Below are 14,280 nucleotides of genomic sequence, written 5' to 3'. Positions count from 1 at the left end.
CTCTCTTGGTCAGGTTATCCACTCACATGGCTTTTCCTACCATTGCTTTGCTGATGACACCCAGCTATACCTGTCGTTCTCACCTGAAGATAACTCAATCTCTGCACGGATATCGTCGTGTCTCTCTGACATATCCTCTTGGATGAAGGAGCATCACCTTCAATTAAATCTCTCAAAGACTAAACTTCTGGTCATACCAGCAAAACCATCTTTTCAACACAACCTCTCTAGAAGCATCGACTCTCTCTCTCTCTCACCGACAAAGGTTGCTAGGAACCTGGGTGTTATGGTTGATGACCAACTCTCCTTCACGCACCATGTGGCCTCAGTTGCTCGATCCTGCCGCTTCGCGCTTTATAACATCAGGAAAATTAGACAGTTTCTGACGCAACAGGCCACCCAACTCCTGGTACAAGCGGTCGTCATCTCACGCCTCGACTACTGCAATGCCCTGCTAACTGGCCTCCCGGCCTGCGTAGTAAAACCACTCCAAATGATCCAGAATGCAGCAGCACGTCTGGTCTTCAACCAGCCAAAACGGGCACATGTCACCCCTGCTCATTGAGCTCCACTGGCTACCAGTTGATGCTCGCATCAAATTCAAAACTCTTACAATCGCCTACAAGGTGATGACAGAACAGGCTCCTTCCTACCTGCACTCGCTCCTGAAGGCTTACGCTACCTCCCGGCCGCTGCGCTCCTCCAATGAACGTCGCCTCGCTTTGCCAAACACAAAGCAATCCAGACTGTTCTCATACAGAGTTCCCCAATGGTGGAACAAACTACCTTCCACTACCAGATCAGGAGAATCTCTCACTATCTTTAATAAACTCCTGAAGACAGAGCTCTTCAAAGAGCTCTTACTCTCCTAACACCTCTAACACACTAACTACTTCTAACCTCATTTCCTTCTTCCCCTCCTTCACTTCTCTATCCCTTTATTTCCCTTCGACCTCCTTTAAGCCCTATCTAAAAATGGGTTATCTAAATTCCTATTACTTTTGTACTTCATTATTGTAAGTCGCTTTGGACAAAAGCGTCTGCCAAATGAACTGTAATGTAATGTAATGTAAAAAACATAAAAAACAAGAATTTTATCAGATTTGTAACAGAAGTCAATGATCCAAAATATCATGGTACTAATAATAGTATGCACTCCAAATATCTCCATATATACAGGATGAAAATAAAATAAATTATATTGGACAGATATAATCTGTGATAAGTAGATATATAATAAGAAATGAGAACAATGGGAATTCTTCTTTTGCTAAAAAAATAGTATGATACAATATGGCACAGCGCTAGTGGAGAGGGATATGGTATAAAATATGGTACAATATATTGCAATATAAATCTGTATCAAGTTTTGTCCCACCCTCTTGTAGGGACAGTTGCTCCAACAAAAGCAGGATGAACTCTTTTTTTTTTTTTTTTAAACAAAAGGAGGGACAGTTCCTGGATTTGTTTGATTTGATATGTGTGGACCGGGCATTTGTTTAAATCACCAACCTACAGTACAAACAGTACTGTGTCATCCCTATGTTCTACAGGTACATTATGTCAAATAGACCAATAGAAATGCTACAAAATGACTTTTAGCATTTTTTGAATCAATTTTTTATGTCTTCTGTAAAGCTTAATTTTGGAGATTTGAGGTTTCCGCATGGCAGTGATGATACTGTATGCATGTGAAAGCACACCAGAGGCTAAAATAAGAGGAAAAACAAGAGTCGGAACAGAACACTCCTGCCTTCCAGCACCATATGGCCTAGAGCATTCTTTTTTTTTTTTAGAAGGCTTTGAGAAATGAGGGCCTATGCCATTTCCAACACTCTTGAGGTAATTTTGCACTGGCTTCACTACAGGCTGCTGCAGAATGCACCTCCTTTTGCATGCATACATACATACATAAGCCCCAAACACTCCTAACAACTGTGTGTGGAGACTTACGCCGCAGTTCTTGAGTAAAGAGGAGCGTCTTGTGATCGATACGAGTCATCAGGACAGCTTTGTGACACATAAGCAATGGATCTGGTTAGCGGGGGGTGGAAGATCAAGCTGAAATGGAGCATTAAAAAAATGACACAGTCCATTTCAGCTTCCAAATCCTCCCCCTGTCCTTTCGCTGAAACATGATTAATGGATGTAATCAAGTGATGTCTCTCCGCCCGCCCGTGCCCTTCATGGCCCCAGCTAATTACACGCAAGCAGCAAACAAGCCCAAATCACAATGGACATTTTATGGAGTGTGGAGGGCTCGTTCCCGAGATGTGCTTTCTGTGGAGTCTGCATGAAAGCCACATGAATCTTAAGGATGAGTCATTAACTGTGTGCAGAAAAGCATGCAGGAAGCTGCTGATGACCCAATTCAAGCGCGTGAAAAATTATATTATGATTGCGGACAAGAAACATTTGAAATCCATTACGATCAGCCGGTGTGCGCCGTCCATCTCCACTTCCTTCCACCAACACGACAGCCGCTATAAAAAGTTCTATAAATACGAGATATTATTGTTTGTAGATGACATGAAAAAAAAAAGAAGAAAAACAGACATTGTCTAACAAGCATGAAGCATCTCCTTCAAGCAGTTCACAGCCCGGCATTAAAACAGCATTCACTTAATTGTCACATCAGTCTTTGATAACAAATCAAAACTCCAAGCCTAGCAAAGCTCAGCACACGCAAGGGACCAGAAGGTCGCCTTTTTTAAATAGATTTAATCAGCTAGACGCATGCACATAAGCACAGAATGAACTCTATGTCATGTATCTCATTTACGTACATCCGAGTATTCTGTACATAGCCGACAAGCAAGGTGGTTAACTAAGATAATTAAGCCTAATAAGCTTGTTTACATTCCATGGTCAAATGCTTCATAATTGCAGCATCTGTACTGGAAAGACAATCATGCTAACAGATTTTGATGGTCACGCTTCGTAACCATCATACATAAATGTATACATGTTTTGATATAGCTCGGTTCATAGCTGATTTACCTTTAACTTACACTAATAAAATTTTAAATAAACATGTTATAAAGGGTTTATTGAGTGCTAGTGTAGAGGAACTACTCTAGGCCTCATAAAGAAACACGTTAAATAGATCCTGATAAATTGGTTAAAGATGGCCACTCTATGTGTCTTCCAAGACATATACATTGAATCTTAAAGCTGTAAAAAGCTCTTTTGAAGATTCTTTCACATAGTGGATTTACTGAATGATGTGTGAATCAAAGGGCTTCCACTTTGTGTAAACATGTAAAAGTTCTGTACAAATTAAATGGTTTTCTAAGGAACTAATTGAGGAAGTAGAGAAGTCATGAGGAATGTTTTAAAAACATGTTTTTCATCCTGTTGATGCACGTTTTCTGTCTTTGGCAAATAGCAAATCTTGAATTAAGCAAATAGGACCCCATGAACAAATGGTCACTCTATGCGTCTTGAGTATACAGATTATACAGAGTGTACTGCATAAGGCCAAGACATGTAAAAATGCAGGTGTGAACACACCCAAAATACATTTAAAACAAATATCAGTTCAACCAGTCAAACCACTTCAGGACATTTGAGCTAGGGTTGCACCAGAAATGGCAAAAAAGAATGTCTGTGTGAATGTCTTGGCCAAATATATAAAAGGACAAATGATTTATATCAAACAAAGACAAGGAGAGCTGACAAACGGCAAGTTTAAGTTCATTTTTACACTTTTACACTCCTGCAAATTCAAATGAAACAAATCATTCCACATCATTTATCACACTTGGATCAGATTACTACTATCTTCAAAAGCTGTCTGTTTACCAGTTGTGAGCTGTACAGGGCGAGGAAATTAGGATGTTATCTGAGCTAACTTCACATTAGCCTTACCAAAAGACTGGTTGAGTAGCACTGCTGAGGTACACTGATGATTAGAATAGCACTATTGAGGTACAATAATGATTAGAATATCAATTCTAAGGTACATTTATGATTAGAATAGAACTACTGAGGTACATGCAAGATTGAATTTGTACTGCTGAAATAAACATATTGCTGAAATCAATTAATTAGTTTTTAATAAAGATGTGTTCAATAAATATTTTTAAATTGTAGATTTTTTATTGTTTTTTTTTTTTTTTTGCTTAAAGAATGCAAACCTACAGAAAGAAATTACATCCTGTATTTGGTTTTCAGCCAAAATGTTTTATTTTTGTTTCTGTTTCAGCCCAAAAAAAATATTTTGGTGATTTTCCAAATTAAGCCCTTTATACTATAGCAGTGCAAATGCATAGCCCCAGCAACCTCCTAGCACATCATAAATAACAGTAATGAAGGCTCAAATTCCATTCAAATTCCTTCAATGTCTGAATTTGCAAAAAAAAAAAAAAATAGAAACTATATATATATTTTTTATAACATGTGCAGCAGTTTAATTGGACCCTGCATCATCACTCTGACATAACCAGGCCATAAACATGCCAATAGAGAAGCTATGTGCTGTCATGAGTTGTCATGACAGATTTAGTAAAAAATATATTAAAAAAATAACAACGTTGTGTTACCATTACCGGTAACTGTCATGACAGCTAATATGATGTTACATAATTTGACAACGCATGTCAGCATGTGACATGTTTATGCCATGATGTGGCATCTAGACAAATAAGACGCGATTCTGTGATTTATTTTTCATTATTATTATGAATAACCAATAATTTTTTTCCCAAAAAACTCATCACCCATGATGAGTGAATCAAAGAACTTCCACACGGTGTAAAAGTGTAAAAGTTCTGTACCAATTAAACGATTTTCTAAGGAACTACTTGAGCAAGTCGAGAAGTCCTAAAAAACAGTTTTTGGAAATGCTGAGTTGAAAAAGTTTTTTTTTTTTTTTTTTTACTTTTCCTGTAAAGCTTCAAGAAAATGCAAGGTTTTTGCATTACAGCGATAATTTATAGCAGTAATTTTTAGCATTTTATTTTCTGCATCCTTTTAATACAACATTCCTTGTGCTGGCTCCTTTGGTGTCCCCTTCAGGAATTGCTCTTGAGATATTTTTCTATTTACTTCACCCCCCTCCCCCCCCAGCAGTGAAATGAAATATATGCGCCCTCGTGTGCGGCTGCTCCGGAGCGTCCCTTTCCACCAGCTATGCTTTTCCATAGAAATTACAACAGCTGTGTGTGCACAATTAAACGCTTGTGTCAGCAATGAGTACACCTTAAAGGAGCTGAATTTACTAATTAGAGGGGTGTCTGAATACTTTGGGACATGTAGCTTATAGTAAAGTTTCATGTCTGGAGTGAACAGCCTCGATACACAGCAACAACTGAAAGGTTGAGTTGAACAGCTAACAAAAAGTGTTCAGTTATTACATATTAAATATTTCAGCGTTAACCAAAATAAACCCAACACATTCTGCCCAACTCCACAGAGATTTAATTAAACTCCGCCCAATTAAACTCATTTCTTGCACAATAAGTGTGTCCCCCCAATAATAACTTACCATCAGTGTGTAGTCTTGTCCACAAGGGCAATATAACGGTTGTTTGCCTAGCCAATGTGTTGTAGGTTATAAGAGCAAGTTGCCATCTTTGGTAGCAGGGATGTTTTATCCTGTATTAGAATAATAATCCAATAATAAATAGTCAAATTAATTGACTAATCTTTTTTCTATTTAGTTTTTAACTCGTTTCAGTGTTAGCATAGTTAAATTAATACATTTAAATAATTAATAAATAAATAAATAATTAAGTTAATTAAATAGCAGAATTAAAAAACGTTTTTGCTCCTGATTTTCTTTTGTATTCAACTTACAGTATTCAACTGTGTCCAACAGTAGTCAGCAAGCATTGACGGATTCCAGTTGCCCTGGTATCGTTTCTCCATTGTAGCAATGTCCTGGTGAAACCGCTCACCGTGTTCGTCACTGACAGCACCGAGATTCACGGGGAAGAAGTCCAAGTGTGAGTGAAGGAAATGAACCTTGAGTGACATGTTGCACTTCATTTTCTGGTATGCACAGAGAAGTTTGTCTACGACTTCAATGTAGTTTGGCGCTCTGTAATTGCAACAACGTCTTTGGAGGCTTTCCAGGCAATTTTTTCCTGGCCAACTAACAGCTCTTCACACCGCTTGTCACTCATAACATGTCTGATCTGGGGACCAACAAAAATGCCTTCTTTGATCTTCGCGTCACTTATTCTTGGAAACAACTGTCTTAAATAGCGAAAACCTTCGCCTTCCTTGTTCAGTGCTTTCACAAAATTCTTCATGAGTCCAAGTTTTATGTGTAGAGGAGGCAAAAATATCTTTTCCGGCTCAACAAGCGGTTTGTGTGCAACATTTTTCTGTCCTGGAACTAACTTTTTGCGGACTGGCCAGCTCTTTTGACAATAAATTTAGGCAAAAATGATGATAAATCTGAAGATTTCTCTTAAAGGGTACGTGATACGTAAATTTTGATGTGATATTCGTGATCAGCATCCAAAAATCTATAAGAAACACCTAACAGTGTTCAAGAAGCAAAAAATGTGTTGTGCAGTGTTATTTTAATTCATTTAGATTTATCTCCAAAGAGTGTTGAGCTATAAAAACCCAGGGAAAGAGTTGAAATCAACTTTACGGGAGTTAATTCAACACTTTTAAAAATATTTTGCTATGTATGCCATGTGATCACAGTCTGCAACTGTGTATTACCCAGGTATCACAATTTAAACTGGTTTATATTGTTAGTGCAGCTACTGTATATTGATGTGTTTGTTGTAAAAAAAAAAAATCTAATTGGCATACACACTGCCATAAATAAATAAATATTTGCAATGATTTTTTTTTTATGTTACAGCAGATCTTCTCCAACAAGTTAAAAGTTATTCATTTAAAAACTTTACTTACTTTCTTTTCGTCCTTGCCCAAGCCTTCACACTTCAGTAGAATAAAATGATACAATTATCAAATATTTCTTTAAATTTACACAGACTTCTAAACACAGTTTAGAAATGAACACTACGTACTTTGAAAGAACTATTAATTAAGTTTCACCAAACGACGTCCAGACTTTCAAGATGTTTGGTCATTCAGTGATCTGAAAAGCTGGAGACCTTGATTACTGCGGCTGAGCTCGCATTCCCCGCTGTGACATGAATGTGCTCTTCTGCTGTTTCACTTTTGTTTGTTTGATTTTTTTTGTCTGAGTTTATATTTATGCTGAAGTTGTTTAGCTCGTACAGCATGTACCGATCAGATCAGATCCATTTACAGAGAAAAAAAAAAGAAAAGAAGAAAAAAAACGAGTTTTGGACAAGCGAAGAGGCAGAGCAGCAGGCGGCTCATGTGGACTGCAACCTTTACTCCTTTCAGAAATTGTAATAAATGCTCTCAGACACAGACATTTGTCAGCATGCCACGTATCAACCCCAGTTGCTCCTTTCCTATATTGAAAGATGAGAGGAAAATCAGTCAAATCCTCCAAATTTCTGGGGCCATTTCGCAGGAACATTCGGGAATTAATCTCTGACTTTAACTCAAGAAGCATTGGACTGGTCACTTTGCTCTCGTTGGGAATTTGACTGGTGTTCATTTATACTTCATACTCCATGTATCTCCCTCATACTTCATCTAGGCAACTAATTACTGAGTTCAGTGATGGAAGGGCACACATTTAAATTGCAGTCCATTAATCAAATTTGGGATGAAACTTTAATGATATGTTCATTTAGCATTTTCTTCGCCCTTTAGAACTCTAAAGATACACAAATTACTCCATTAAATGTGCCACTGATCATACCTATGGTGATGTGTGAGACAATTAGAGAGGGAATGAGTAGAGGCCAATATTAATTACAATAATTACTGTGATATTTTCCAAATACATTATGGTGTTATGGTTTTACCCAAAGAAAATATTAGACAGTAGTGTAAATATAACATAAACTGTATTTGCAAAAAGGAAGACTAATACTGTTATGTCTTCAACATCTAAAACACATAATATATAACATGGAGTCCAATTTTAATATTACAGTATGTTGGGTCGTTGAATTGCAGTAATCAGTATTAAAAATACACTCTAAAACAATTTAACTACTATTATACAACAGTTAGTTCTGCCCTTGTAATGTGATTGGCTGAGAGGCGTTCTCTGAGTGCCATTATCAGCCGGTAATGCACTGTAACTAACCGAAGCTCTCCAAGTATTACTCCGCCACATGCAGGTAAACTAGCAATGATGCAGCGCTTACAAACCAAACAGCACAGCTACAAACAGAGCAGCAATGGAACTATTTTCTCATCCTCTTTAACTCAAAATATTTACATAAACAGCGATAATGGAACTGTGGTATAATTGCAATAATACACTCGAAGTTCATGCTATAACAAACCTCATGTCTACAACTGCAGCACAGCAGTGCCAATATTATACATCATAGCACTCCCTTTCGTGTATTATTGCCTAAATGATGTACAGATGTGATTAAAGTACCACAGTTAAAAGTGTGTTGCACAAAAAAACATGTGTATCATATTCTGATATTCTGTTTAGATTAATTACAAAAGTGTAATGAAGTGAATGGAGTGAAGATAATTGCATTTGTAATATGCGCTGGTAATGTGCTCCAACTAGACGCTCCTGATCAAAACAGGATTAACAACCTGTCGTTTCACACAAGACCAACATCACCACACAGGAGCATATTTTACAGTGTAATTTTAACATCATTGCCATGTGATATTAAAGATTCAGGCAATTCAGACATTGCTTTGGGTGAGTACATCTAGGTAATTAATATGTTGTTACTACTAGTGCATCTTAAAAAAAAATAGAATATCATTGAAAAGTTATTTTGTTTCAGTAATTTAGTTCAAAATGTAATACTGAAATATATTTTATAGATGTATTACACCCAACGTGGTCAATTTTACGCATTTATTTATTTTATTGTTGATGATTATGGCTTAAAGCCAATAAAACCCAAAAATTAGGTTCTCAGAAAATTTGAATATTATATAAAGCCAATTGGTACTTTTGGCAGTGTGGGCAGTGTGCCAAGTCCTGCTGGAAAATGAAATCCGCATCTCCATAAAAGTTGTCAGCAGAGGGAAGCATGAAAACACGTATTTTGGGTTTTATTTTTTGGTGAAATGAGATCTGGCCTGCACATCATCAATTAGGTGTGACAAGAGCTCAAGTACTTATTCATTTTGTACAACTGCTTCTTCTACAATTACAACATCAGCTCTCTAAAAATGTCTTTTAATCTCCAAACAAAACTTGTAATTGTAACTGAAATGTACCTAAATGGATCAATATTGAATCAAACTGAATCAAATTAGGAAGCAAATTAAATTGAATTGTGAATGAGAGTCGTCAGTGTCGATACCCAGCTCTACTATAAACAATCATTTACTGAGAAGTTCTAGAGGAAACTAAATACCTAAGGTGCCTAAGTAAACAAAACTGTAATTCATAAAAAAAGTAAAAAAAAAAACTTTTTTTTTTTTAAGTCAAACGAGCGCTGGATGTTAATCTAGACGGATTTCTCGTCTGAAAACGGTTTATTTGGGTGAGTAAAGCACTTCTGTTTATTTACAGTAAGCTTAGATTCCTAATATTGTGTCTGAGGGTGAGTTTTTTAAAAGAAGTTTCTCCAGCACTAAGGCTGGGTGCAGCAGCATTAGCGTTAGCCACCCGATAGCGCTAGACTGAGGAACCCTGAGTGTTCAGGTAACCCATTGCCCTGTCAATTAGCGATTTATCCAACATACAGTACCTCTAAATGGTGAAAGAGCTAGCACTGTGAATAGCAGCTAATGCTAATGCTGCTACACCCAGCCTCAGTGCAGGTTCATTGAAGTAGCTTTACTACTCCTTAATACCTGACTGACACATACATAAGACACACCGGATTTTAAGGTGCACTGTTGATTTTTGGGAAAATTAAAGGATTTTAAGTGTGCCTTATAGTCAATAGTCAAAAAACACGGTAGATTGTTTATTTATAGTATATTATCACACAAAACAATGCCCCGTATCTCTATTATAATGAAAATACTGGAATGAAAACCTGCTTTAAACTGTTAAAACTTTTTTGTTGTCTTCAACAAAAGGACGTACAAGAAAAGACCAAGCTCTTACAGCTGTCGTGGACAGTTGTCAAGTAAAGAACATGGCTTAAACCATCCAGCACAGCTTCTTTTTTCACTGCTGTTTATATCCTAGCAACATCTGAGTAAAAGGTAAACTCTCCTCTCACTCTACCTGTAATTATAAAAACAAACATCGCACACTTACAAGTTTCCACTCAACTGAGGGAACTTGAGGAGTTTGTCTCCTTCACCCTCAGTATTAAAATGCTGACCCATCCGTTCCCCACCACTTAAATCCGCCATCTGCTGGGCCCGCCCCTCGCTCTCTCCATCTGGGCGAATGAAACTCCCGTCTGGCGCGTTTTCTGTTTCCTAAGCTCTATTTTCTCCTCGTCCTCTATTACTGAGAATAAGAGTGATATCGTGGCATTGGGTTCTGCGCGACACAGCTAAACGATTGTGAGAGCGTTCGGTGATAACTGGATTGGGTTTTGGACGCCGCGGTTACGGATGATGAAAAAGTCCCGCGGGCTTTGAAATCGGACATTTAACTTTGCGTGTTATATCTAGCAATTACACGAGCTGTCAACAAAAGGGCTAGAAAAAAAAAAACGAGCCGGTGACTAGGCCTAGGTTTAAAGTTAGGTATTATCAGGCAGTGAACCGGGAGATAACCGAGAGATAATAGTGCACGGCCTTAATAATGTATTTGCATATAAAGTGAATCCTGATCCCTCACGTCAGTGAACACAGAGCAACTTTAACACTGCGTTTTATTCAAAGTCAAACCAATTAAAAATGCTCCTTGGCAAAAAAAAAAAAAACTTAAATGGCTTTTGTTATTATCTTGCGCTCTAAAATATTTACATTGATAATGAGCAGCAGTGAACATGCCTCTCTACGGTAAATAGACTGTCAAACATTGTTTCATATTATCTGTCCTACCGAACAGATCGAGCCATGTGGATTTATTAGCGTGTGAAGTCTGAAGATAGAGCCAGTGTTTGCACAGGAAGAAAGAGAGAGAGAGAGAGAGAGAGAGAGAGACTTTGGCGTAATTAACCACAGGAGGCTGAAGTTCTGAATGAAGGTGACAAAAAGCAGGAGAAGGTAATGGCGAAATAAATAGAGTAAATAAATGAGAGAAACAAACAGGTGACAGTGTGCATGTACGTGTGAGACGTGTAATGACGAGAACTCCCTAATTATTAGGTGTCTGTCACAGTTTGTGTTCTATTAATGTGAAATAAAAAAAATATTGATTATATGCAGTCTGACAGGCCCTCTATACAGAACTGCCCTAAAACTGTAAACCCTTTTAAAAATGATGATTGTTTTCAAGCTAGCATAAGCTAGTCTAGGCAATCCATTAGACATGCTAAAAAAAAACATACAGGAGTGATCAGCATAGAGCTGGACGATATGGCGAAAATCTATATATCATGATTTATTTCTTAATTTCAGTCAATACGATGCAATTCCAGTATTGATATGAGCAGTTTAAAAAATCCACATCTACATGATCCAGTTAAACAGGATTGTTACACTCTCTGTAATGAAATACACAGTTTAGGTCTGTGTTCTATTGTTCTATAAGTACTGATGATGTCCTCAGTATGCTTATTGTTGATACAATAAGAAAAAACAACACAATACGATACAATATCAATATATTGTCCAGTTCTAGATGAAAATATATTGATACCAGAAGGAGCAAAAATTTATTTTGTGTTTGTATACTGTATGTGTCACTGTCAATCAAAAACCTTCTATCTTCTATCTATCTATCAAAAGTGCAGTATGAAAGTAGAATAATGAAATATACACACACCAGCACTAGTATAGAAAGCCTTCTGCCAATCTAAAGAACGGTATATGTGTATGTATATATATATATATATATATATATATATATTTGGGTTTCTGCATTTAAATGTGGATGTGATTTCTAGCCAGATGCTGCTGGTTACAATCATTACCACCCACTGCACTCTAGATTAGTGTGGGTGGTAATGCCCTCTATGGTGAATTCTTCCCCATACAATCAATACAAATCAAAACCACAAAGAATTCTAGACAGCTCACACTGCTACTGATTCAAATAAGAATTTGATGTAGTATGTCAAATTTTATTCAGCCTCAAGCAGTTGTTATAAATTATGTTTTAGCCCAGATTGCATGAGATGTATTGGATTGACATGCTATTCCAGTGTAAACATACTGTAACTCTGTCTCTCCAATACCCACCCAAAAACCCACTCAACAGCCAAATCTGCTCCAAGTTCAACCAAACAAAACACCAGTAATAACTGCTGTGAAAAGAGCACATTTGCATATTCTGTCCCAAACAGCAATTTCAGATTTCATTCTGACAAACTGAAGACAACTGAAATCATCTGTAAAGCGTAAATCAACCCTATCATTTTCTGTTTGTGATAAAATAATAATGTAAAAATGTATTCTGACAGGTTTTGGTGCAGTTACATAATACAGTTCAAATTTAAGAGGAAAATGACAAATGATAATTGATGATCTCGAGCTTGGCCGACAATTCAATGCTGGCAGTTAAACTAGAATTAAAATGCTTAAAATGAATCCCAATAAATGATACTGGGCATAGTTATGAGGATTTTCACGTCTGTTATCACTATCTGTGACAAAATCTTCATATTGGTCAGACCCTAGACTGAAGTCCAGACACATTTCCACGGAGCTGTTTGCAAATCCCGGCGGACTCGTGCTGTTGCCTGCTGTTGCCCGCTTTTGCCCCCGCGACCCGCCTGCTCCTTTAATCCTGCTCCTCCTGCTCCCAGCCCTTTCCAGTGGCCTTATCACTGCTGAATCATGCAGATCCTCAGTGGCCAGTCCCTGCAGCCAGACGCCAAAATCCTTTAGCAGTCAATAAAGAAAATGCCGAGCTGGAGACGGGACTCGGTCCCGTGTGGAGGCACAGCGCAGGAAAAAAACAGTGTGTCTTTTCCTATCTGCTCAACACAGTCCCAGGTCTAGCCCAGAGCCCCAACCCTGCTTATTATTCACATAGGCGTCTAGCGTATAGGCCTCTCTGACTGCACGGCTACGGCAGGAAGGGTATTAAAACTGAGTAAAAGTGAGGTGACTCACAGTTTTGAGAGATGTGGCGAGACCAGAATCGACCTGCTTCGTTTTTTGAGGAGTAGAGATGCACTGATAACACTTGTTACCTTTCGATACCAACACTGACTCCGGAATTTTAAGTATCTGCAGATATAGAGTACAGATACTGATACAAAATTTGGCTGAGTGATCCAGCGGTCCAAAACGATGCCACTATGATTCGAACCTCACAGCTAAATTGGCCTTGCTCCCTCCGGGTGGGTAGATGGCGCTCTCTCCCCACATCACAAAAGGGTGATGTCCGCAGCACAGGGCGTCTGTGAGCTGATGTATCAGAACCGAGTCGCTGCGCTTTCCTCCAAACACGCTGTGATGCTACTTGGTAATGCTGCATCAGCATCAGCAGCAGCTCGAAAAGAAGCGATGGCTGGTTTCACATGTGTCGGAGGAGGCATGTGCTAGTCTTTACCCTTCTGGTGTGTTGGGGCATCACTACTGATAGGGGGAGTAGGGGGAGTCCTAATGAGTGGGTTGGGTAATTGGCTGTGCAAAATTGGGGAGAAAACGGGGGAAAAATAGAAATAATAAAAAAAAAGGTGCCTGTCAATTCTGATATTTATAGCATTCTAGAGGCAGTGTTCTGTATTCTATATAAAATATAAAAATATATAATAAACACCTGGATTTAACTAAGCAAATACTGTAAATAACAGGATCCCATTGTTTAACTGGGAGATAATCGGGTGATTTTGTTTTAGCTAGCAACAAGTTATTTAACCATAAATGATGCAGGGAGTAGCTTCTTGTTTGCTAAACAACCCCTGTGGAAAGACTCATCCTGTGGTCGTGGAAAATATGTTAATCTGTTAATCTGTTTCAGAACGCTCAAATTATTGGCATGCATCAGGCAGAGAAAACATGATTTCAGGAGATTTCTCAAACTACCAAAATCAGGGTAAGAACCGTCCAATGCAATAATTAAAAAGTGAATGGACAGTAGAGAAACATTACCTTCAAGGAAGGAATGTGGTCTGAAAAAAATTGGAAATTTAATTATTTTGAACAGTGATCACTTTGAAACGTTTTGTGAAATCAATATGGCAGGAAAAACAACAC

General features: G+C 37.9%; 1 protein-coding gene across 5 annotated transcripts in view; it reads right to left on the bottom strand.

Annotated features, from left to right (window-relative positions):
- lrp1bb (low density lipoprotein receptor-related protein 1Bb) overlaps nucleotides 1-14,280 on the bottom strand; it is a 503,881-nt gene that overhangs the window by 410,951 nt on the left and 78,650 nt on the right. The gene's annotated exons all lie outside the window — the stretch shown is intronic.

Source organism: Astyanax mexicanus, chromosome 11 (assembly GCF_023375975.1).
Source record: "Astyanax mexicanus isolate ESR-SI-001 chromosome 11, AstMex3_surface, whole genome shotgun sequence".
NCBI classification, from domain to species: domain Eukaryota; kingdom Metazoa; phylum Chordata; class Actinopteri; order Characiformes; family Acestrorhamphidae; genus Astyanax; species Astyanax mexicanus.
This window is presented reverse-complemented; position numbering and strand designations above follow the sequence as displayed.